This window comes from Struthio camelus, chromosome 1, assembly GCF_040807025.1.
Source record: "Struthio camelus isolate bStrCam1 chromosome 1, bStrCam1.hap1, whole genome shotgun sequence".
NCBI lineage: Eukaryota > Metazoa > Chordata > Aves > Struthioniformes > Struthionidae > Struthio > Struthio camelus.
In genome coordinates this window covers 172,366,930-172,394,205 of record NC_090942.1, presented here as the reverse complement: position 1 = coordinate 172,394,205, position 27,276 = coordinate 172,366,930, and positions in this window count along the sequence as shown.

Genomic DNA, 27,276 nt, shown 5'->3' with positions numbered 1-27,276 from the left:
TACCTTTTATTTTTCAGCTTTCATACAGAGTTTTGGGATGCCTCATATTTCTACTTTGGTTGTTTAAACCAGTTTCAGGATTTAAATAGTCTCTTGATACAGAAACCTCTTTGTCTGAGGTCACAAAGGCACACTGATTTCTGTTGTTGTGTTAGTTTATGTGCTTCTTGGTCCTTTGTATTCTTTTTGCATTTGATCCTACTGATCAAAGTTCTCTTTGAATAGCTAAGGCATATCTGAAGTGCACTGAACAGCACTAAGCTGTTGTCAGATCAGCAAAAGGTAATTTGGAATATCACAAGAGAGAACTTACTTTTTTGCCTATTTCTTCCATGGTCATTCCATTTTTGCACTACTATTTAAAGTTTTTCCAGAACTGAGTTTTGTTTCTGTGAGTCCCTGAAATTTGGTAGCGTAACTACTGTGAATAAAAGCTGAAAAAGTTAATTAATTTTGCTTCAGTATACAATAATCCAGAATGATGTTCTAATGAATCAGACTTTTGGATGTTTAAGAGAAAATAACTTTGTTTACATACATTTTATGAACAGTAATGAAATTCCCCTTTGTACAATAACAGAAGTTAGACTAAACTCAACCTGATATTCTGAACACACCATCTTGGGTTAGAGTCTATAGTCCCTTGGACAAATTCTTTCAGGTGGCCACCATTGTGGGTAAAATGCTTACCATTTTTGTTCATGCCATCACACTTTAACTTATCCCTATGCAGCAGGGCAACTAGTCACAAACTTTTAGTTAAAACAAGCTTTTGCTTCAGTGAAGATTTATGAGATCTGAATACATGCTTCATGGTTCGAATGACGATAAGAAGAGCTATACTTAATGCATTCTGATGTGTTGCCCTGAAGTGGGAGAGTAGTGATGAAGGACTACATTTGCAGGTGATTTGGACTTCCTCAAACTTGGCTTATAGAGAGGTTTCAGTTTATTCATAACTGCAAAATGGTTTGCACGCCCTGATGTAGTTTTTAAGCAGACTTCAATTCCTTTGAAAGTCTTTGCTGCTTTCTCCACTCTCAAGTTTTCCAGTTGTAAATAGGGAACTAACTACTCTACAACCTGCTAGTGTCATTCCTACCAGTAGGCGGTAATCATGTGAGGGGATTAAATCAGAGATATCCTGATACAGCTATTCTTCATGGAAAAAAAATTACTTACTATTTAAACAGTAACTTACTATTTAAAGCCAGACCTCCATTTCAGTATCATCTGAATATGGATGAAAAAAATGGCATGAATGACTTATCACGTGTAGAGGAGTTCTTGAAAGCTTAATTAGCAAATGGCACTCAAGAGTTAGGGGATAAAATAAAATTATGAAAAAAAGAAAAGTTCCACCATTCTCATGTTAAAAACTGAATGGATTATAAAGCACAATGACCCCACTATTTCCCTTGTTAGTGCCACGCTCTTTTTTTGGTGAATTTTATTTAGATTGTAACATTAGAGAGGTGTATGGAAGCTGGACAATTGGCTAATCTTTCTAAGAGAAGCAGATGGATGTAGGCCTATAAGAAGGAAAGAGACTTCTCAGATAGGAAGCCCAGTCTTCCTCTGTCACAGACAAGAGTATGGTATAATCTATTCATAAACTTCATGTCCGTGATACCCCTACTAGAAGGTTTTTCAAGAGCCTCACTCTTCTGTTGGTTAGACAAAATATAATTGCATTTTCAAACAACATTTTTCAGTGGATAATTGTCCCCTCTCCCTACTGCTGTTATGCCAATACAGTCTTTCTAGTTTGTACAGCTGTTGCACTGATTAGTTACCTATTAGTCTCTCTTTTCCCAAGTATTTTTAATAAATGATCATATTTCCTTCCAATTTAAAGTGTATTAAATAATAAAATCAGGGCTGTTGCAGTGGCAATTTTATAGCACAAAACTGAAAGAATGTGATGGATACTGAGGGTTATGTCATGTGAGTGCAATCAAGCACAAAGATGTCTCAAATAACACTGGACTCTGTAAACAAGAATGAGCCCAGATTGGTGCATTCTCTTCTGTTATCTTTTGGGAGTGGCCCCTGGAATAAAGGGTCCCCAAATCTTGCCTCAAGTTTTGTTTTAGAGATAACCTTGTTGCTTGACTTCAAAAGACAACCTGGCATCAAGCTAGCTTTTATGTATTGTGAATGTTCAGGGGTGCAGGATCCGGGAATGAACTAAGGATCTGAGTTATTTAAAAATATAGATTTATATCTTGATAGCTAAGGTGTGCAATTATCAATAAGTCATATTACTATGGAGAGACAGCATGAACTATACAAACTACAAGAAATTTTCTTTGTTTACCGGTCGACATTCTTGAAGTCATTAGATCTTATTTTGCTTTATTTTGAAGTGTAGTTCAAAGTAGCTTCTCATCAGAATGCATAAGTACTGTCAGATCAGAGTTATATGAACTATAATCTCTTCTAACGTACTTAAAAATAGTAGAAATTGATTTGAAGTATAGAACAGCTTTTTAAGGGAGATAGCAGTGTGATATATAGAAAGAAAGTATTTTACTATATTTCTTCACAATAGATATTGCACACATATGCACACATATGCACATAGAGCTTTAGAAATTCGTTTGTACACTGAAGAAAAGTGAAAACTAATCATGAAAGGCTTGCAATGAGCTTCTGTTATAGCTTCCACTTAAATAATAAAACAATCATTACAAAATCTCTCTCCTTTTTGTCCTGGATAATAGGTTACTATTGTTTTCAGTAAATAATATATTAAAACTTAAAGAAATAACAACCAAAAGTGCTCAGCAACTAAAAGCTCTGTTTTCATTTTTCTCCTTTAAAATGGTACAACTAACTGCCAAATTCTACTTTAAAATATTAAAACAGCTGAGTAGTGCAGAGTATTGCAGGCCCAAAACAGGATTTTATGATGTTCTCCTGTAATCGCAGTCATGTCAGTCCTGTCTTTTCTCCCCTCTGGCTACTGGAAAAAGCAGCTTTGCTGCAGTAAGCCCATTTAGTTTTCTATACTGCAAGCAATTAGAGTGGCTAACAAAGCTTATAAAGTGCTGAGAATGCTTGACAGAAAATTTTTTTCTGCTTTTATTTTGCAAAAGTCTTATTCTCCCTGATTGCACTGATCCTCAGTGCTGTCTCTGTGCCTGACTTGAGGACCTGCTATCGTCCCTCTTGCTGATCTGCAAGTTTCAATATAACAACAGGGCTCTTACCAAGTGCTTGCGTCCCGGGGAGCCTTGTCTGCAGCCTGCGGGTGGGCCAGGATTTGGGTTCCCAGTGACCAGGCCTTGAAGCAGGGATATCGCTGCTGAGAAATGAGGTTGTAACAAGTAAGCAAGTGTTTAGGTTGCACTGAGAGTAAAGCTGTATGTGTGCACAGGAGTTAAGAGAAACTGCTACTAGAATATTTAGAGCTCCTTGAGAAAGACTATTTAACTTCCCATCTCATAAAATGTGAATAGTAAATATTAAAAATAAGTGAGCAATTTTGGAATGACCGTCCCAAATGATTATGAAAAATGATTATGAATACACACCTCAAAGCATTTTTCTGAATCTTTTTCAAAGAGTTTTTTCTACTTTAGATTAGTTTTTTCACTGCCGATCACTTTTTTTTTTTTTCCCATATTTCGTATGACCTCCAAATAAGATGTGTAGTCCTCATGGAAGCTACCAAAATAAAGGTAATCAGATAGAAATTGATCACAACTCTCCTGAAGTTAAGCAGATCATACTATTCATTTTCCTTCATTTTTCTTTCTTTTCATTTGCTTGCCAAGCACTTTTATGATAATAGTTATTAATATAATATACAATTTATGTCTAAGATAAACAAGCACTTAGGCTGATTTTTTTTCTTTTCTAGAAACACAGTTTAAGCAAATGTTTTTTAGGTAGTTCTTCTTCAGAGGGACAGATAAACCATGGAGTTATTTTTGTGTACATGCAGAGAAATACAAGACAAGAGTAACTGAGGTATGTTGGTTTGGTAGCAGGGAAGTTATCTTAGATGCAAAGCAGGAGAGTTAAACCTCCAAAATTATATAAAGACATGTGGAACTGCTTCTTGGTAAAGGGGTAATATTGCTTTATTGCAAAATGTGATGTTTGACTGGTGGTTGAATGTTCAGAAACACAGAGCTTCAGAGGCTACCGTTCTTGAAATCACAAGTTCTCCAATGGGAAAATGCAGTGAGTCCACATATCCACTTTCACTTAAGAAAGTGATAACACTGTTATAGGTACAGTGGATAAGTTTACACTTCTCAGCAGCCATCGCACATTCCTGAGGATTGGCACTACAGTGAGCTTACAAGTTTGTAAAAGATTAGCAAATACAAAGGGAACATATGCTGTGTGTGGTGTCCCCCTTACTCCAGTAGTCCTTTTGCCTACGTAAAAAGGGGAGGGGAGAAATCAGGAGTCTAGTTTCTGTCTGTGGACTCTATGATATTTCATAGCTTTCACCACTTCAGCACTAGGTTTTATGAGCAGGGAGTAGTGGGAGTCTGTTTCAGCACACGCATCCCTTATGGTAGGCTGTGCTGAAGGTAAGGAGCAGCTGGTGTGAGAGACCGTTGCAATGGCTTCACCGGCTCTGTATTATAAGCAGATTTTCAAAAGTCAGGCAAATTCACTGTCCACTGCTGAACAAGATAAAAGCAGTCAGTTCCTGCTGATTGACCATAACAACTGTACAAATGTGCAGTGTCCCTCTTAGCCCCCTTAGATGTATTTTACCTTACCTGAAAACTAGCTCACTTGTAAACTATATAACGGAATGGATCTTCATCATTTCATATCAAGATTATTTATTAAGTCACTTAGTTAATCTAGAAAGGTCAAATTTAGGAAAACAAATAGAAAGAAATTATTGTGTCCCCTTTCTTGAAAAAAAAGGAAAATGACTTTCTCCTTTCTATCATAGTCACAAGAAATGATTGTAATAGCTTCTTTTCTATTCATTATATGAGTGAAAAATGTTCAGATTTACAATACTTATCCTTATTGTTTCTAACATCTCATAGACTAGAAAAATAATTCATTCTACTTTTTGCTCTTTAATGTGAAAGGGGTGTTTCTTCCTTTAGTATCAAGCATGGAAAGGTAATTAGCGTGTTTGTTTCATGCCCTGCTTTGCCAAGCTGTTTTTTTCTGAAGAAGACATTATTTTGCTGTTTGCAATACCCTTCCTAAATATGAGGTCAAATTATTAGACAAATATGTTACTGTGAGAAAGATTTGTACATCTCTTACTGACCATAAAGCTCTCAAAGCAGTGCCTATAAAAATTTATGAACAGCAAATGAAGATTCAGTTTTCAAACTTTCTGCCTGACTGCGGACACACAGATGGTAGTAAAAGCTTAAAAAATAGCTGAAATAATGTCCTTTTAGAATACTATAAATAGTATGAAACATAAATACCTTTTCTCTTTGCTCTATTCTTTTTTCTTTCCTTTAAAACAAAACAACCTGAAATCAGAATGCTGGCTCCCAAAAGTCAATAATTCCTCTCAGAACTAGACACATTTGATATATATGCTACAGTGCTACATATGCACACTGATTACCACTTTAATAGATTAACTATGAGGCAATAAATTGGGTAAAAGAAAAGAAAAAACCAAGAAATATAAAACCATACTTTTGTTGGCTCAATTAAAAAATAGTTGATAAAATATTGCAATATTTTTTTCAGTTCACTTGCCATTAGTTAAAAAAATATTTGAATAAAACAAACTCACCATCCCAACATGACAACCTTAAACTAATACTGTAGGAACTGGTTTCTTTTCTGGTAATAATAAACAATATTATTTTTTGAAGCTTTTTCAGACTTTACAGGTAAGTTGGGCTATACAAAAGTTGCTTGATTACATAACTTTTACTTGGAAAATACTTTGAAACCATCTTATATTTGCAATCTGTCTCTCAGTAAAGTTTATATAGAGTAGGGCTTTCTTGGTTTGGATGGAACTCTCACATCGGAAAAATCTACTTTTGGGTATTCTGCTTAACTCAGTGCAGGTCAACTAAAAAAAATGCACAAATTAAAAAGAATTAAAACAATTAAAAAAATCAACCTAATAGTTCAAATATCAGGGAGATATATTGATTAAACATTTCAGGATGCCTGTTCCAGGATTGCTCCTTCACAGCTTTTTTCATCAGTACTGTTTCATTTTGCAAGAAATAGTTATCCTTAATTCAAATGGGTTTTGAATCTTATAGAACAATGCTGATGACATTTACTAAGGAAGAAAAAATACATACTTGAAATATCAGTGAAAATTTGTATCTCATATGGCTCAGCTGAAGTCACTGTAAGTCCCTGAGGCAAAGTACAGACTTTGCAGTGTGCATTGCATGTTTCAGGTGAGTCCACAGTGAAAGAAAGCTTCCTTAATATCCTGCTAACGATGATTTAATTTGTATAAGCTATCAAGGACTTGCTAGACCAAAAAGAAACTGTTGGCCAGAGATTAACATGTAATACCAAGACACCTCAGCTTTGCTGATATCCTTACTCTGTTAAATAATCATGGAAACCAGTAGTAAACATAACTCTTTTCAAAGTGTACCTTATGAAAGAAAGAATTAAAAAAAAGAGTTTTGTCTCACTGTAAAGCAAGAGAACATTTAAGGCAGGATTTTTTGGAATGAAAATGGCAGTTAGATGAGTGGTAGTAAAGGGAAAAGCAGAGGCATAAGAGAAACAAACTGACAGGATGAGTTAGGAGGAAAATCTAAGCAATACAATGGGTTTGTATTTCTGAATACAACATTCTTTGGCACAGTGATTTTCTAGCCCTTGCATTTGAGATTGAGAACAATGGCATTGCAGCTTTTTCTCTTTTATCTCACAAAATGCAAAATTTAGAGATTTTTCCTGGATTATTTTTTTCTTTTATAGCTTTACCAAATAACAGCCCATTGTGCCTCAAATGTGAAAGTCTTTTTCCTCTTTCCACCCATGTTTCTGATCACTGCTTCTCTGATACTTTATACAGCTCTTACAAGACACTTCATTGAGCTAATGGAATATATTAATTTATCAGAAAGTTAGTTACTTTTTTCAAAAAAGTTTTATTCACAACCATATGTTGGCACTTCAGTGAGTTGAATCATCACTTTGAAGAGTCCAGTGGGTACCAGACTGAGAGCAAGATGGGAATGAGTTTATAACAAGGAATGGAGAAAGGAGGAGGATAGTGTGAAACCACCCTTTCAGCAGTAAACCATAAGATCAGTTCAAGTCATAACATTTAATTTCATCTTCAATTAAATTAATCTCAGTCTTGCAGCAATGCACAAGGGCATCTGCTTCACAGAAGACCAGTGTTCTCAGAAAGATATTACTGCTTTTCTTTATGAAATGAAGTAAAATTTGATCCAATGGTTCTACAGCAAGTGTGAAATCTTGCCCTGCTTATATGATATAAAAGACAGAGTAAAATGCTAATAATATTTTTTCAATTTATATTTTATCATTAAAAGCTCTTGAGTTCCATGTTCTTCATCAAATGCTACTGAATAACTAAAATAAAATACATATTGTATTGAATTATCAAAGCAAAAGCTAATTGTAAACTAACATTTCTGTTACCATTTAGAATGGCGAACTAAACAGCAGTGTGAAAATTGAACTGTAGTCTTTTATTTTAACTACCCAAGATGATGATGGTGATTATGATTATGATTATGATGATTATTATTTGCACTGTTACTTTCATTATACCCTTATTATTGCTTCCATTCTGGATCTTTGACACGTGCTGATGCCAAAAGTGAATCTATAAATTTTTCTTGTTCAGATGAAAATATTCACTCTAAAGAATGTTTTCATTTTTTCATATATCAAGCATTGTAGAAAGCAAGCACGGATGAACTCCAGCATTATCAGTTATAAAAGAAAACACCAAACATACTGTGTCTACATAGGAACAGCAAGAAAAATCCATCTCATCCTTCATCCTTTCTCCAACGCTGACCAAAGGCAAAAGCCTGAGAAGGAGAAAGGCAATCATGAAAGAGTGCTTCTCCTGAAAACTCTCATGCTTAGAGAATGCCTTTAGCAGGTCATATTTCTGTAACATTTGTCATCAATGGACTTTTCTCTGATGATTTTGCCCAGTGACTTTTCTATTTTTTGTAAACTTTTAGTATCCACAATATTCTTCAGGACGCAGGTTAATATTTATGCTAAATTAAAGCTTAGTGTTTGTGCATTTATATATTTATTTATACATTTAAATAACTGTTAATATTAATACTCAGTATTTCTTCCAAACTACTACCTATTAGTTTCAAATGTCAACTGCTAGTTTCTGTTATGTCTAGCTCCTCTATTTCAGAGAAGGTGAAAAATCATTCACTCATTATTTTCTTCATGCCATTCATGATTTAATACAGTTCTATCATATATCTTCTCAGTCATCTCTTCCAGTCTGAAGAGTTCCATTATTCTTTGTACAGAGGCTATTCTACATCTTTGATATAATTCTTTGCCTCTAAGAACTTCCTCTTTCTTCACTCATTAAAAAGGGGAGACAGAGGTCCAGAAATGAAGAACAGCATTTATACACCAGCATAATAAGTTTCTCCCTTGTTCCTCATTTTTTCCTAAAAAAAAGTTGTTTTTTTTTTTTAAATTTCAGCTTTTATTTCTTATTGTTACTGAGTATTCAGATGATCTTTTCAAAGAACTTTTAAAATCAGTATCTCATTCTTGAGGGGTAATCATCAGCTCAGGTGATTAGCATTCTCTACGCAGACTTTTTTTTCTCCATGAGCATCACTTCACACTTTTCCTTCACTTTAATCTATTATTTTATTGATGAGTCAATAAAGTTCTACTGCTGCCTTTTATAGTTGGCCTTTCATTTTTTCTACATTCAGTAGCTTAATGGAGTCAACAAACTTTGTTTATGCCATATTTCAGCTCTTTTACAGGCATTTTGAATAATGCTGGAACAGCACAAGTGTCTGAAAGGCCAATAGCGATCTTTCTTTTCAGTGTAAAACTGCACACTCACTCTAGCTCTCTGTTTTTCTACAGTCTTAGAGGCCTTTTTCTTTTACAGTACGTATGCTTAGTCTTTTTCTGCACTAATACATAAAAGAAAGCCAGGGACAAAATCTTGTCCTTGAGGTTAGATGACATGCACTGGCTCATGCCCTCACTGTTTAGGGTGGGTCTTCACTGGAGCTGACTTGTCTGGAGGATAGCTTTTTGGGATATTCCAGACTAGAATAAAGAAACAAAGAGTGAGGCATACAGTCAAGTGCTCCAGTTTTTCACCTGTTTTATTTAGCAATGTAGATATTCTTGAAGCTTCTTTAAGATTTACTACTGAGCAATACTTCTGAATCCATTTTGCAAGTACAAATAGGGTATAACAGCTGAGTATCCCTTTATCCACATTTGTATTATAATCGCTATTAATTTTGCAAGTTTAGATGTCATACTCAGTGGTTTACAATCCAATAGAACTCTCCTGGAAGTTTAACTGTAAGGTAGCTTTGTGCTAATCAAATTTTAATCTTATGAATCCGAGGCAATTTTAATTAGAGGGTATGCACCGCAGAGCCAGTCTAGTAATCAAGAAAACAGAAATGAAGATAATGTCCTCCTGCTCTCCAGGAGCTCTTTGGAAGATGACATGGCAGATGAGGTCACGGAAGTTTGCTCATTAGCCACTAAAGGTGACGTTCTACTTTTAATGAAAAGATGAAATGGAGTCGATGTCTAATCTGTTTTGTAGAACCAATCTTGAAATAAATATATCTATCTAAAAAACATTTGTAGCTATCAAAGATCTTGGTTGTTTGAAGTGCTCGTGGAAAATCAGAGTGACCTATAACAGAAATAAAACAAATAGGGAATAAAATAGGGAATAAAAAGACAATCTGAAAGCAGAGATGAAAGTTATGTTTGATACTTTAAATCATCCTGTCCTAATTTTAAGTCACTTGTTTTAGTTTTGTCGTTATATGTAGCAGTCAAGACAATCAAATGCGAAATAATATTACACACTTTATAAGAAGGAATTATATTAGATGATAATAAGCATGGAAATTAATACATGCAGCTCGAAGATCACGAAAGGATGATTAGTGGCATATGTGTTCATGATTTCTACCAGTATTAAAGGCTGCAGTTAAAAATGTGCAATCCTGTTTTTTGCTTTATGAACAAAAATGTAATAATTACTTTTTCAAAAGTAATGTATTCAAACTTGTTCCCGGAATGCTGGGTTGAGTATTGAAAGTTTAAATTTAACTGTTAATTACAATTTAAGATTCTTTCTAATTAAGATTCTTTCTAATTAGCTTCTTAGAGGTTTTCTGACAGTGTTTAAAGCTCTGATTTTTAAAATCTAGGAAGAAAAAAGATTATATTCCTATTTTTTTAATGCTCTACTTCAGGACAAGCCTACTTTTGCATCATTATTTGTTGATAAATGAGAGTACAGTATATAGATAAAGGGACATCATGTACACAATGTAAGAATACTGAAGTGACATGTTGAATCTTTTGTCCAGTTCTTCACCAAAATAAACTGATTTCTGATTATAGCATGAGTTGTTAAAAGAAGTTTTACTTAATCTGCTTTTCTTTTGATATTGGAACAGCTCTGCCTCCAGTATTTTGCTCAAAGAATATAAGCTATCTAATCTTATTCTCAACTTCAATTAAATTATTACAAATATCTCTAACTTTTTTTCCTGGAAAGAAACACTTATTTGTAAATAAAAGTTTATGACAATCTTCTTAGCTATAAAAAAATTACAAAATCTGAAACATGGAATTCAATATAATGGAAAATGTCATATGGAAAAAAAAATGTCCCAGATTCATTGAAAGCAGAATTGTATAGCCCCACTACTTATGGCCAAAGGTGCTTCTGAAAGCTCTCACAAAACAAAATATGCCTGTGGATTTTCACTTTGAATTTTTCGAGTACAGCAGAAACATAGAAAGAAATGCCATAACAACTCTGAGAAGAAACGCAGGTAAGTAGGACTGGAAATATTTGCCTTGTTTTCTTTTCATTCAAACCAGAACTGCATTTAGAAGTGATAAAATTCAGCATTGCTACACGTTGCTACTTTCACAGAATGATGCCAGCTGATATAGGCCAAGGAGTGGTTCCTGTTAATATTTAAAATTTTAGTATTGAACAAGTTGATTTAAAGCATTTGGGGATATTTTGAAATACAATATGGCTGTGACTGTACAATTTAATTAAATATTTGATAGCCCTCTCACTGTAACTGCCAGATAGAGGTAAAGTGGAACACAGAGAGCAATTAGAAGACTCGTTTGGGAAACTAGATTAAATATTAAGGGATAGATCCTCAGCCTGTGTAAATTGGCCTACTTCCACTAAATTTAATGAATCTGTGGTGCATTACACCTGCTGAGCATTCAGCCCTAAGGGTTTGTAAGCTCAAAAATTCAAAGCAGGACCCTGCCTCCCACCAGTAATCACGCATTATAATTCTAGAATTTTGATAAAACTGGGACTTTTCCTGAAATCTTATATTTATATATATTATATAGACACATGTATATTTTTACATGCACACACAAATGCACAAGCTTCAAAAACCCTTCAAAGTGACAATAGGAAGTAGTATAAGAACAGGTACATAGAATTCTGCAATTTACATTATACCAAATTGTATAGAATATCTCAGATCCAAATTGTGGATGTTTGGGTTAAGAGAAAACCCACACTTTTGATATAGTGCATCTTGAGCTATAACTGATTTGGGAAGGTGTGTGGAGGGGAACAGGGAGCAAGACTTCACAGCTGCAAGGGTCTTCTTGTTTCCTTGGACATGAGGTAGGGAAGTCATGCTAAGCTGTCTAAGTACAGATTGAGTCGTTTCATTCAAAATTTAAAAAGAGCTACACTGAAGTCTGTTATCTCTTACTGTGGTGATACAGCATGGAAGAGAATGAATCCATGTGAAAAGTGGCTTAGCTAGGGAGTCCCCCAAGTTTATCTGCAGGATGGATGTAGCTATTCCACTCTGAACCGAGTGAGCCATGAGCAGGATGGACCCAAACTTTTTCTCCTGCTTGCCCAGGAAGCGAGGATTAAGCTCAGAGTACGTCACAGAAATATTACAGGCACAGTACATCTGTAGACCTTTCTTAAATCTTTATTTTTTTTTCATTATTTGGTATATTATGAAAAATATGCTTGCAAATGTATGCAGTGGTCATATTAAAAAGAAAAAAAAGAAAAAGAAAAGAAGAGAAAAAGAAGAGAAAAAGAAAAAGAAAAAGAAAGAAAAGGAAAAAGAAAAGGAAAAAGAAAAGGAAAAAGAAAAAGAAAAAGAAAAGGAAAAAGAAAAGGAAAAAGAAAAAGAAAAAGAAAAGGAAAAAGAAAAAGAAAAGGAAAAAGAAAAAGAAAAGGAAAAAGAAAAAGAAAAGGAAAAAGAAAAAGAAAAAGAAAGAGAAAGTAGTGTTGGGTCTAGGCAGAACAGCATTTGGCAACCAAGCTATTAACTAAGCTAAACCAAGCTATCTCAAACTGTTTTGTCTGAATAGACCATAAGGTGAGAAAAGAAATTTACAGAAATAAGTGAAACTGGATTTCTTCCGTTTAATACATTTCTACCTTTATGACCAAATATTATTGTGATCAGGGACAGAAGGTGATGAGAAGCCTCTTATGGAATTCATTTGAAACACAATCTGCTTCTGCAAATTACAGATTTCTTAGAAGCACATTTAGCCCACTTCTTGGAATATGGTTAGGCATACGTACATTGCAGCTACAATTGCAAAGGGTACTCACTGCGGTTAGGATCTCAGTCTTCCCCGTCCCTATTGACCACAGACTGAGTGAATGAAGAAACATAGACTGATGAAAGAAACAAAGTCATCCTCTTGCAATTGTTGGGAAATGAGATAGTGAACATTTAGTCCAGAAGTGCTAAATACCCTTTGACACATCTTAGACCACCATACATACTGGCATACATCTTTACAATTGTGTTTTAGCTTTTGATAGGATATATCCCAAGAAATGAATTTGAACTTTGATAATGTCCTATGTTTCAGTGCTAGAAAAGAACAACTTAAGTTGATCTTTATAGATGTTCCTCTAAAGTCTATCATATTCCATAGAAAATAGATTTTTTTTTTTTTTTTGCTAGAAAAGGGTATAAAACACATAGGCAAACAATAAAGCCAGCATACCAGGGCTTTCAGAGACAATAGCTCTGAAGTGAAGACAAATAAGGGTGGGTTTCATTTACAGGCAGTAATGTGGATAGTCATTTATTTGTCTTTCTCAGGAAAGCCTGAGAGTCAGTCAATTTGTGTCCAGAAATAATGGAGGTACATTATCTTGCTACAGACCTTGACCTAAGCTGAGTTTAATTACTTGGTCTCAGCTATGCCATAACACAGCTAAGTAGTTTTCTGACTAAATCTGGCTTCCTTCTGAGTGGCTGTGCTTGTGAGTATGACAAATACACTGTTACCCGTTTTACTGGACTACCACATACCTTACTGGCTGACACAGTACTATTGAGAGTAGTGCAGGATGCTTTGAACCAACTTCAGAAAAAAATGAAAAGCCAGAAATAAGTATACTTTACCGATTCTTAGCATTTAGACTGATTAGGTCAGATGTTTTTGTCAGATTTTCTAATTTACAGGAGATTTTCGTTCTTTTAAACCTAAAACTATCAAAGGATTTAAGCAGCTGTTTATAGATCCTACTAAAGCCATGTCACTAAAGTTGCTGGGATATTTTAAAATGAAACTAGGATTAAAAGTCACAGGATATAAAGGTGGAAGAGATCATAATCAAATATATAAAGTCAATCCAAAACAGAGCTTTTTTCAGTCATTGGTTCCCTGGATCAAACTATAAGATAAATAAGAAACCCAGGAGGGTTGGAACCCCACTTGACTGACAGGAGACAGATATCCCTTACCATCTTCGTCAGTACTGCAGAGCCAGAAATTCTACAGTGTGAAATAAAAACGGGGTGTGTGTGAGAGACGTGAAGCTTATTAAGCTTGTGTGTGAGAGGTAAAGCTTAGGAACCTTGTGTCTGAGATCGATGGGTATTGCAACATACCTCTTTTACGGCTTGGTAACTAGACAGCTGGTGAATTGGCCATGGCAAAACACACAGTGTCAGAAAATATCTTGTAAAGTTTAACTTTGAGTGTCTCCTAACCTTTCTTTTGATTTTTACTTAATTGTATGGCAACTTAGTCCTAAATGTGTTGTTTTTAAATAGAAATGCATTCCCCATTCCAGTCTTCCTCTCCTTTCCCCCACCCCTCACCCCACATGAGGCTTAACAGGACTTTACTTTAACTGAACAAGCTGGTGATTAATTAAATAAATTAAAAGCACAACCCCTATGCTTTGACCTGTAAGCGGAAATCCTCTGACCGCTCAGTGACACAGAATGTGATTGCTGAAAGATTCACAATGGGAAAGACAGCTGAAGAAACCACCCGAATAGATAGTCACAAGATGCATTTCGACTCTATTAGACCAAGAGCTACCCAGCTGGATCCTAACAGATGGTCTCAGTGTCTTGTAAAATATTAAAGTACTCCTTAATTCTATCATAGGATTTCTACAGAAGAAAGAGCTTCAATTTATTGTACTTTTACCGCTGACAGCAATAGTCCATTGAAGTGGCAGTGAAAGCACACAGAGACAGTGGGGTTACTCTGTCTCCCTGGCTATGTGCCAACACATGCTAGGAAGTCACTGTTGTTGTAATGCAGATGACAGAAAGCAAGACATACACTGCAGCTGAATTAATTGAAAGAAATGAGCCACACACCCAAATAGAATTTCAGCTTTAAGTACAAATCTTGGCATAATTATTAGCATCTCTTGCTTTGGAGAGATCAACACCCATTTGAGGAACTAAACTCTGCTGAACAAAAACGCAGCATGTCAAATCAATCATATTTTTATTCATTTCCAGGGTTTGGCAAACTCTTTTTGGGGGGTTGGGAGGGGGAGGCCAGGGTAGGGACAAAAGATTAAATAAAGAGGTATCAGTCTCCTTTGTATTTTTTTCATTTCTAGTTCCAAATAGTACACTGTGGCAAGAGGACTTTTCAAAGTAAATGGACTGTAATGATTTAGATATGCAATCTTCTTGAAGGCATGACCTGATACTCTTAACTGCACACATTATTCAGCATTATTATGCAGAATAATCTTATTGACATCAGAAGAACTGCTATTTATTTATGTCAGTTTAACAGACAGAAGAGTTGCCCCAAAGTTACACTAAAATAAGAAGAATGAATTTTGAATAAGGACTCTTTTTTAGCAATTCATTTTTACTATTCAATCGACCAGCATAAAATATCCATAACACGTATCCTTCCAACTGATTCCTAAGATTTTATTGCTGATAAAAAAAAAAAAAAAAGAGAGAGTTAATCAAGGAGGTCTTAGGATTAGACAATTACCTCAGATGCTCTAACATTTCATCACAAAAAGAGTTCATAATATAAAAGGAAAATTCTTATTGATAAAACAAAATGAGACTTTTTAAAGTCTTATATCCCTCTGTTGCACTCCTGTACAACTAGATTTGAAGTTTTTGAAACACCAAAGCATGTCATCTTGGGCAGGTGACTGCTACACACATTCAATCTGTGTGTATTTTGACACATGTATGATGTATTTCTGATATATTTATATATATGCTGACGATATATGGTATATGATGTATTCTTGACAACAAATATGATGCATTTCTCTGTAAGGCATATAATGCATCACAGTGACTTTTTTTCACTCTCATTTCTTTGTTAGTAAAACCCCGAGCGACCGCAGAGGCAGATGGCCAGGAGCAGCTCAAGCAATGATCCACTGGGAGTGCTTGAGCTTAAATGTGGCTCTCTCAAGCAAAGAGGTAATGCCCAAATATGGCTTCTTTCAGCCCTTTCTCACCCTGCTCCTTCCCAGCAGCCCAATCTCAGGTCACTCCATCGTCCTGAACCCCGCACTGGCCTTGGACACCCACAGCCAGACCCCAGGTTGGGGGGTGTCAGTGGCCCCACAGGAGCCTTCAGTGGCTACTTTGATCTACTGCTGGGCAATTAGTAGATTTTTAGAAGAAAAAGGTGTTTAGCTGAGAGCATATCCTTTCATTCTAAGTAATGGAATTTTTTGTTTGTTTATTTTTCCTTAAGGTATTGAGACTATGGACAGAAACACAGTGCCAAATAAGGCATCAAATCAATCATACTACTCTACAGGAGATTCATTGAATCTATCCAAAATTTCCTAATTGCATCTCAATACAAAAAAAAAAAATCACATTTTAAATTGTTTCTCTCCTCGTACTTTTGTATTTAACATGCCAGTTTATTTTTCTACATCACAAATCAGTCATTTGTATGACATCATTAATATTTCTAAAGGGTCAATTTTTCTTTCTGTGCATGTGTCCCGATCATTAGAAATGTTCAAGGTACTAGCTCAGACTTGATAAATATCTCATTATAGTTATTATTTTTAGAGATAGAGCTACCTACCTTTAAATGTAATTTGATCTGAAGGCTTTGTCAGTCTTTGAATACCAGGAAACAAATCCTCATCCAAGGAATGAATGATCAATGGTATTATACGACAACTTGTCAGCTCCAGGAAAAAAAATGCAGCAGAAAACATATTTATTCTAGAAAATATATTTATTTGCCTATTTTTTTTCTAAATAGCCCTCCTTTATGGAACAAAATTTGCGTATGAACCTATTCCCTAGCTTCTACTTCAAATCCTTCGCCATCCACATTTTCTTGCTACGAACACTGGTTATCAATGCTTCACTAGTAGTCAGTATAAATCATTTGGTCTATAATTATTTTACGTAAAAATTTGTAGATATTTTACAGAAACGATTAAGAACCCACAGTTTTATAGTAGCTAGCTTTATGTAATAAAATGATCTCCACTGCCACTATTTGTCAGTTTTGCTTGTGTTGATTCAGATATGATTGTAAACTAGTCAGGACAAGAGTTGTGTTACATTCCTAAGCAGCCTACCACAAGGTCGGATCTTGACTGAAGAAATTATTGTAACATAAATAACAAATAAAAAGATTATTACTCAAATATATACACCCCTTGCTGTCAGTCACAGCTGAAGGTGCAAGTTCAGCTATAGGACAAAATTTTACATGAGTGCTATCCTCTATACAGTTAATGTTTGGCCACCAAGTGATCTTTGGTATAGCCCTAATTTACACCTGATTTTTCAGGTGTAAATTTTGTCTTTCAAATGAAAAAATCTCCAAACTTGCACATGAAATTTTAATGAGTCAAATATATGGATATTATCATACTTCAAACCCTACATACATACTACAGCTGAACTATATTTATAGTTCTTTTGGATTTGTGTAGCAATTAATACAAAATATTATAAAAATCAGGTCAAAATCAATAATTTTCCAAAAAATGTAATATTATACATTATGAATAGCCCTATGAAAAACATGCCTAATGAAAGCATAAAATGGATTTCTCTCGTAAGTTTGAGAAATCATGAATAGAAAAGACTGAAAACAATACAAACAAAAGACACTTAATAGCCCAGTTATAACAGATAAAATATTTGAGCCAAAACTGTGGACTAAAATATTGGCGAAATAATCTCTTGGGGATCAACGTAAGATTAATTCTGTATGGTTTTGCTTTGAACCTTATTCCTAGTCTACTGTTGACTACTGCAATTGCTACTGCATAAAATTCACAATCTTGCAAATACAAAAGCAGAATAATGAATTACATTAAGAATCTAAAAATGCTATTCTATATGGAATTAATAACTCTTTTAATGAACTGTGCATGAGAAAAAGTTGTTTTCAGTGGTCACTTGGAAAATGAAAAACATATAATAATAGTCACAAGCCTCATTATTCCCATAAACTTCTAACACTTCTGCACAAATACATAAAAATCTGCACACTGAAGAGAAAACATCTTTTCTTGCCTTCTAATAAAAAACTCTCTATCTGGTTCCCTCACTGGAAAATAATAAAAAAAAAAAGAATAGTGTATCAGGTATGAGATATAACACCTACACGATTTATTGTATTGCTAGAAAACACTTACTTTATTACTGTGACAAGTATAGAGCAGAACCTGTATAAAATGAAGAATTTTGATCAATATGACCTAAAAACTTGTATTCAGAAATAACGATTCGTTATTACTGAAAGTGAAGTAGCCTGCATATTATGTAAAATTATATTGAAGGAAACTCTAAATATGGAATAATCTATCCAATTCTGTAACACTGGCAATGAACAAGTAGAAGAAAAGTTTCTTTTATATTTTCCTTATATACTCTTTTATGACAAAATTAAATGCCTTGGTAGTCATTTGCAAAAAAAAAAAAGGGACCAAAATTGTTTTTTCTCTAACCCTATCCAAGCTGAGATGGTCTACAGTGAGATACTACTGCAAAGTTCTCAGATTTTCGTAACAGTAAGAGTATGTTTTGTATAAATATGCAAACAAATTTGAATGGAACTACTTTTATACTTTAGTCAATCTTTGCTCCATAACATCTGACTACAGATCCTGGGCTCAGTGTTGCTTCGTAACAGCCCCTTTCCCTATGACCCATTCTTTATGAAATCACATCGTTTTACTGCAGTAGTATTTGTAGCTTTCTGTTCAATGCCTTCTGATTTTGTACAAGTGAAAAAATGTAGATATACTATGAATAAGACAATCCCTTATCAAAAAGGATTTGGGATAAGATGCAAGACAGTGAATCACTTATTGATAAATCAGAAGTGGGATATGAACAGATTCACTAAGTCTGAAGTTGAGAATTAAAAATGAAAATTAAAAAAAGAATTGATAGTCATTTCTCATGAAAAAATACAATAACTGTGATACTGATCTTTTGCAATGGGAGACTGTGAGCAAGCTATATTGCTCAAATTTGCTGGGTAGAGTGCAAGAGTTTTGGTCCAGCAAAATAAAGTTCATACTTCAGAGTGTACAAATTCTTTTAATAGAAACCTCTAACCTCCATTCAAACGTTATTAAAAACAATGAAATAAACAGCAATAAGAATCTATTCAATAATTATGTATTACAAAAGCAAAATGCATGTGTAATGCTTTTCTAATTTCCCAACAGTTTATTCTGATACTTGTTCTAGGCATTTGAATGGTTAATATTTTAGCTAAGACTTATTCAGTCATAATAAGCAAATTTTCTTAGGAAAAGAAATGTTCGGCAACATTTTGTTTCTAGAGAAACATTTCTCATATTTTTTCTGCAGATGGCAGCAAATATTCACTGATCAGCAGAACTACTTCTAGTAAAATGCATTAAACAGTATATATACTGCATTATACTTATAGGAATATCAAGTTAAAAGTAATATAAAGATATGCATTAAGACAATTGTAATAATATTAGATAATTTATCATATCTAGAAAGATCCCTTTATATTATTTAGTATGTTTTACTATAATGATTAAAACACAACAAAATATGAAGACATTTTATCTAGGAGTAAATGTATCCAGCTATGTAGGACTGTAGGAATAAAACAGGTAGGGCTTTACTGAAAAAAAAAAAAAAGTAATTTAAAATATAGGCTATTATTATAATATAGGATATAATTAATCAGCTGACGAAATTTCTGGTGTTACAGGTGCCAATATTTCTTATTGACATTAATTATTATATACCTACATGTTTAGAAAGCATCCATGGATCAGAAACACTTTCTGCCGGATACCACAGAAAAATAGCAAGAAGATCCTACTGTTCAGGCTCTGTCAGTGAAGAAATGTGTTTGTGAATCAGCTGACATAGTCTTACTTAACAAAGATTTTTCTTCAAGTGGAGTTTGGACTTTAGGACATCCTTCTGTAAGTAGGTGTACTTTTAAAGGCAAATTCTGAAGGATATAAAAATACACGGAACTCCAATCTCTGTCAGGTGATTAATATAGCTTATTTCTATATATGGCTATTGTTTTCCTGTGTGACTGAGCAGCTCAAATTCACAGATATCTTCAGCAATAAACTGTTTTGTTTTTTTTTTTGTAGATTAAATATTAGCATTAGCAACAGATTTTTGTGATTGTTGTAAAAAGAAAAATAATGTAAAGAATATTGGATTTGTATATTCACAGTAAAAGTTTCTTTCTTCATAAACAAGGCATTGTAGAAGATACCATGGTCTTACCTGCCAGACAACATGGCTACACTAATGCTTAGTGTTTGTAGCTAATGACATGAATATTGCTGTGAAACTGGATGTAATTAACGGATTGAGAGATTGAGTGCTGCTACTTCATTAGCTATAGACATTCTGATATAATGGGCTATAATGGGAATGACAACTGAGGATCAACATCAATGTAGGGAAATGAACTTTTTTTATTCTGTTGCCCTCCTATATCCTTCAAGTTTTTTCTTGCCTTTTTGCACCTCTGTCAAATCACATCACTAAAATTTCTGATCCCATTCAGTCACAAAAATGTCAGCTGAATGTACTCTAAAGCTGAAATAAAAAAAAAAAAATCCTTACTAGCATAGGAATTATTGGCTGATACTTGATACCTTCAGAGTTTTCCATCAATTAGTTGGGTTGCATTAAGAAACATTATATAAAAATCTGCTTGGTAAATGAAAAACTAGTGAACACTTAAAGATTCTTGTTTTACAGAAGTTTGACATAATTAATTTTGCTGGTCTGTAGTGGCCTAAATTCAGACTGAAATGCTGGCCCTATGCACATCATTGTCAAAATTTTAAATTGACCTCATCTACCCTCTTTTTTCCTTTTCATTTGGAATAGTTGTTCTCTTGTACCAGCATTCTCCTATAAAAGCTTTGATTATGTAATCTGATAAATTGAAAGATTTTAAGGAATATTCGAACAAGAGGCACATCTATTACATGTATTTCTTTCAAACCCACTTATTCCTCCTTGTTTGTTCATACAATTAACAATTCACTTCAACTTGAGAATCTTCATAGCTTTCTCTGATATTTTTCAATGCACTCATTCCATCGTGTCTCTGAGTTCCTGTTTAAAGTTCAAAAATAACACAAAAAAATTGAAGTCAGACCAGAAGATATTAATCCAGATATTGATTTCCTGTTTTCCTAGTCCTTTGAAGGTTGTGTGTGCTCAGCCTTACTTGATTTTACTGGTTACGCTGCAGTAGCAAACAATCAAAAATTCCTACAAGATTCATTGTCATGTGGTACTGAACCTGATTTCAGTTTTAGTTTAAAAACTAACTATGTTTGGTCTAATACTGTGCCTCTAATAGATAAATAATAGTTTCCCAATAGTCATTTAGGGACATTGATTTATAACAAATTCAGAATGAAAAAAATGATTTGCAAATATTACTGTCTTATACTGACAGTGATGAGGCTGAGCACAAACAATTAGAACATCACTGCCAGAACAGTTGTACGTACTAATATTACAATTATAAATAAACAAACAAAATTCCCTGGGAAGCTACCAGCTAATCCTGGAAATATTTAGATTTCCTTCATCTTTCACTTTTGAATTGAAAGTTCCTCAGCCGTTGGGGAAACTCCAGCTTGTACCGTGTTCAGGTTTGCTCTAGTTTGAGCATCTTGACACCTCTCATCTAATTTCATCTTGAATACAGCAGTAAGCACTCCTCTGCTTAAATCCCCTGACCTAACTTTATTATAGAGAGGGAAAATGTCTTAAAAATTGTGATTTTGGAACATTTCCACTTGTCAAATAAAAGCTGCTTTGATAATTTGGATCATTGTTCTGGGGCTCCTAAAGAGGAATCTGTGTGTATGAGGGGAAAACATGGACAATGGTATTAAAAGAGACTGTTCATCAAGGAGCGTTTCGAAACTACGCCCTCCATGGTAATGGTTATAAGACGACACCTCTCTAAAGATGATTGGTCAGGATGCTAAATTACTTAATATAAGTGATCCAAGGAAGGAGTCATTTCGCTGATAGAAGGAATTTAACTTACTGAGGCTGAAATTAATCTTTATGTTATCTCACAAAATCACAGAACCACAGAATGGTTGAGGTTGGAAGAGACTCTGGAGATCATCTAGTCCAACCCCTCTGCTCAAGAAAGGTCATTTAGCATGTTACACAGGATGTGCATTCAATTCTCCCATTCAATCTGGCCACACACTGTGTGTTATAAAATTTGAGGATGCACAGACTAACCAGAAGGATCCTAAATTTTTCACAAATCTTGCCATTAGGTAATTAGGTCTCTTTGAAAGGTAGTTGGATAGAGCATTCCAGGCGTCAAATTTCAAAACTATTTAGCTACCTAATTAAAAAATATATGCAGAAATAAATGCAGCAAACCCTCCCACTTTCATGGGATACATGTACAATTTTCAAATTTTTGCTGTCTGTGTTTGTGGAAGTCTTCATATCATTAAACTTAGGCTCTTATGTAAATTAAGCCAGTCTCTTAAAATATGTTAAGTAATAAGGATACTTTAAAGAAAATATTACCTTTCTGGCTAGCATCCCTTGTAATTCAGCTTTGGAATTTTAACTGAAATGTATAATGTTAGTGAACCCATGGCAAAAGGCTTTTCTCAATCCTATAACAGAAACCGTTACAACAAATGCATCCATTCATTTGTCCAGAAAGCTCCTTGAGATTTTTATTTTAACATGAGGAGTTTTCTTGTCAGTTCAATTAGGTTTGCCACTGTGCTGTTTTATAATTGTTGCACATATATCCAAGGACTAGGCATAGCTATTAGAAAATGAAAAGAAATTAATCTGTCATAGAGGCTTCCTATTGTCCTAGGATGATCTTTGAAGCCTGTATTTCATACAGGTTGTTGTGAACGATGAATTGAAAAATAGTGAGTCTGGAACATATGGAACAAAATGTTAATATAAAGTTTTCAAGTGTCGATGTAGGAACTTTTTGTCATGTTTATATATGTAAAGTCTTTCGATGCTGGCCAGTCTTGAGAAGATTTACTCATACCATAGAAATGTTTGTTTTATGTTGTTCCCTGCCCCCCCCCCCCCCATGGATTTTGCCTATAGCATGGAACCTTACAGATAGGGTATGGCTTTTAAAAAAAAAAAAAAAAAAAAAAAAGTACCCTGAACTTCTTAAAATCTGATGATAGTAAAGAAATGTTGAAAATTGTGTACAATCGTACCAAGAATACTCACGCGATAGGATGAAAATTCTTCAGTTTACTTACTTGTATTATAGTAAAACAATAGAATAGAATGGGGCGGGGGGGAAGGCAGTAATAAATGAAGATCCATTAGTTAATTTCTCTCAAGTATTTTTTCATCAACTAATCACTTTTTAAAGAAGAGCATAGCACATATCCATTGGTAAATGACTTATATTGTTACTACAAGCAATATATTAAAACTGATGAGCAACATTACTTCAAAGGCATTTGTTGATCTGCCATAAAGTCCCTCACTTTCCAAAAAAAAAAAAAAAAAAAAATCAGGATTGTTGGTTTACTTTGTTGATGGAGAAATGTTTTTTCACACATGTAAAAAAATCGTGCTCTCCTGAGGATAAAAGGTTTTTTTCTTTATTTTCTCCATGGACAGCTTCTTACTTCTGCTAGCTAACTGTAAAATGCAAATCAAGAACGAATTTAATAATTCAAAGAATAAAAGGAAGAAACAGGGATACATATTTGCTTTTCTTTCCATCTTTGATTGCATTCTGCAGTAAAATTTCTGATATTCTATCCTTTTTATTTGCTAAGGCCTAAAACTTCCTTATATTTGGTTCAAAACTTCCTATTACACTTTTTGCTTGTTTTTGATGCAATTTCGTATCTGCTAGCAACACTTCCATCACTACACTTACAATCACTTTTATTTTGTCATTTATTGATTTGGAGATTTCTTTAACTGCTTCAATTTAGTATAGCACATATTTAGTAAGATATGTAGTACATTGTAGCACATATTAACTAAGATTTATCTCGGTTCTGAACTCGTCCACAATTTTTAGTCTCTTATTTGAAACAGCTTCAGTTTACTGAAACTCTAAACACAGACCGTAACAAGTAATCTTATCATGGTTCCCTGTGCTGGCACAGAATGGCTGTGGATACAGCACTGTGATTTTTTTTTTTTTTAATGTAATCTTTTCCTGTCATATTTCATTATGAATTCCTGAATCACGTGCATTTGCTGTGCAAGGGTATACTTCCAATATAAAGGCATTATTTTGCCTTGGGTCCAGACCAGACCAGAATGAGATTTTGAATGCTCTCGGTTTGTCCTTGATTCTCCCTTTGCTTCAGGGAATTTACCAGAGCAAGCAATGGTGATGGAAAGAGATCTTGCCCTGAATCTACAGGAAATTATGTTGCTTTCCTGCAGTATCCTTTGCTATGTGATATTTGCATAGCCTTGTATATTCTCTGCACATCAGCCCATTAAGCCTGCTTTCCCTTTACCAGGAGTTACCAGGAGCTGATGAAGATGGCTCATTAAGAGAATTCTTCCATAGTAGCCAGAGTGGGCATACAGGCCTTGTAGGGACCTTTCCTTTACTGTTGGCTCGTTTCCTTCATCACTGATGAATTGCTTACTTTTCAGTTCACAGCAAGTATGGAGAAAGGCTTAGATAAATGCAAATTGTACTGGAAATATAAAATCTAACAGCAAGAAGAATAGCAACCATTTCAATATTTTTGTAAAACCAAACTAATGCTTGCATTCTTCATTTTCTGCAAAAAAAAAAAAAAGGAAATACAAATTTTAAACTTATTCATTAAGTCATTCTTTAATTAAAGTAATTTGAATATCCAAGAATTTTTGTATTTTTAAATGAACCAATAAGGTTTTCTTTTTTTTTTTTTTTTCTAAATACTCTTTGAGCTTATATTGACCACGTTTTTAAGCCCTTGGACCTTGATTTCTTCAGAACTGCATCTTCTGTCCTTGTGACCCTAAGGTTCAGTTATTAGGGTTATTTTTTTCTATACTCTTACTTTTTTAATTATTCTGATGCCAGAAACTTAAAAACATCTGTGTACTCAGTGACTTCTGATAGCAAACTGGGGAAGGATAGGAATAAAAGGATTAACCAGAACCTTTCACACATCTTCTAAATAAATATGTCCATGATTATGAGGCCTCTTGCACTGTAGTCATGTAGATATCTTCAGTAACTTACTTGTAATTAGTTTCTGTAATCAACAAAAGGAGATAACAAGCAAACTATGCATTTAAAATGCAAGGAAGGTATAGTTTAGGGGGGGTTGTTTGTTTTTTGTTTTCCTCAGGAAGATGCTTTTTAAAATACTGTACAGAAGAGTGTTCAAGTAGTAACACAGTCTTTGAGCAAGGATGATACCTACTATCTTTACATGCTTACAAAACTTGATCAACTCTATGTTTCCAACTCATCCATAGGAAAGGGATGAACAACTTCAATCCAAGTTCATCACGAAGGACCAAACTCCACTAATCAGTATAAGCCTCTATATTTGCACCAGAAGCAGCAGTAAGTAAATTTAACTTTAGGTAAATTTAATACTTTGTCTATATAGAGCTGAAGAAAAAAGGTATAAGAAGAAGTACAATCCTGTAGTATTTAAAGAAAGGTTTTGATTTTGTTCTTCTGACTGGTTGGTTAGTTACTAATCACCGTACAGGAATACTTCCAAGTCAGTGTAGTACCAGATATGGAGGGAGCCTCGGTCCGAAATGGAGGGAGGAATGACCTTTGCTATCAGATCTCTGCAATCACACCAAGCAGTATTGCAGGAGTTCATAGCAAAATACTTTCATACTTCTCTAACTAGATGGTCTCAAGTGCCTCAACATAGGTGCATGTGCCCTTGCAGAATACATGATATGTTTATACTGCTAAATAAACGAGGTTGAGGAAACGAGTTCAAAAAATGTTCCCCTGACCATTCACACTGCTTAATTGTAAGCTCACTTTCTCACTCAGTTTGGACTGCTCTTTCTAGTTCTCTTCAAGACAAATCTGTTAAAAATGGAGCTTCCCCTAGGCAAACAGAAGAGAAAAATAGTGGGCAGCTATTGGCCAAGGGAGTGCTTGTTGCCCCTCTTTTGTGTAGCAGTGTAGGCAAAACCAGTGCATCCTACACTTAAAGCACAAATCAGAACTCCTTCAGACACAATACTTAAATATGGGAACATCTGCAGTAAGTCTAATGTGTTCTGGACACCTTGGACTGTTTCTTCAGTAGGTCTTACCAAGCTTAACAACCATTTATTTCAGAACATTTGGATTTCAGGATTGCTGAAGTAATCTGAGTAGACCAAATTGCCACTAGCATCCAAAACTCCTTCACAAATATTCTGACCAAATACTACTTAAAGTGACAAGCTGAAGAAAACACTTCTATTTTTACTTATAAATCTGCATGTGCTTCTCTTGCAATCATTTATTCTCTCTGAAGCAGAAGAGATCAGCTTTTCAGTTCTGTCTTCTAGCTGATCCTTCCATTGCAATTTGACTTACATTAACTATTGTTTACTGCTAAAAATAGAGAGATACCTCAAAAGCATTGATGAGACAGCATTAATCGTACACGCATGAAGTTCTGAAAATACTGCAGTGGAAAATCATGTCAAAGTTAATTGAATACAAACACAAAAAATTAAGATGCTGACAGAAAAAAAAAACATTTAATATGGGAAAGGAGAGTAGAAACAAAAGGGATAATGCACAGAATGAATCTACTTGAAGTGGAACAAGGAAATGCACAAAGCTACTGAAGACTGTGAAGTCTGGGAAATATTATACAAGGTAGCTAAAAATAGCAATTTCATTCCTTTATGACAAACTTATCACTTGAAAGGTACAGAATAAATAAGGCATAATAAATAATACATAACTAGTATTCATTATGTCCTACTCTGCAATAGTAGTGAGAGCTTTTTGCAAGAATTTCAGCACCACAATTTTTCTGAAAAATGTGTGCCATCAGAATAAGGTCCTGTAAACGTATTTTAAGTCCTTCAGTAGATATCATACATTTTAACACATTGGCTTACATCATAAATAACTGAATAACTGAAGTTAAAGGATTGAAAAGAAATCTTCATTAGGTCATGCCTGAGAATCCTTCATGTAAAAGATTCACTGTTACCTCTGAGTACTAAAAATAAGTGTTATCATACACCTTTTCATTCATTGTATGCTAAGATATAATGGGTTTGCAGGAGAGTGTCGAAATTTAGTGTGCTAGTGTAAATT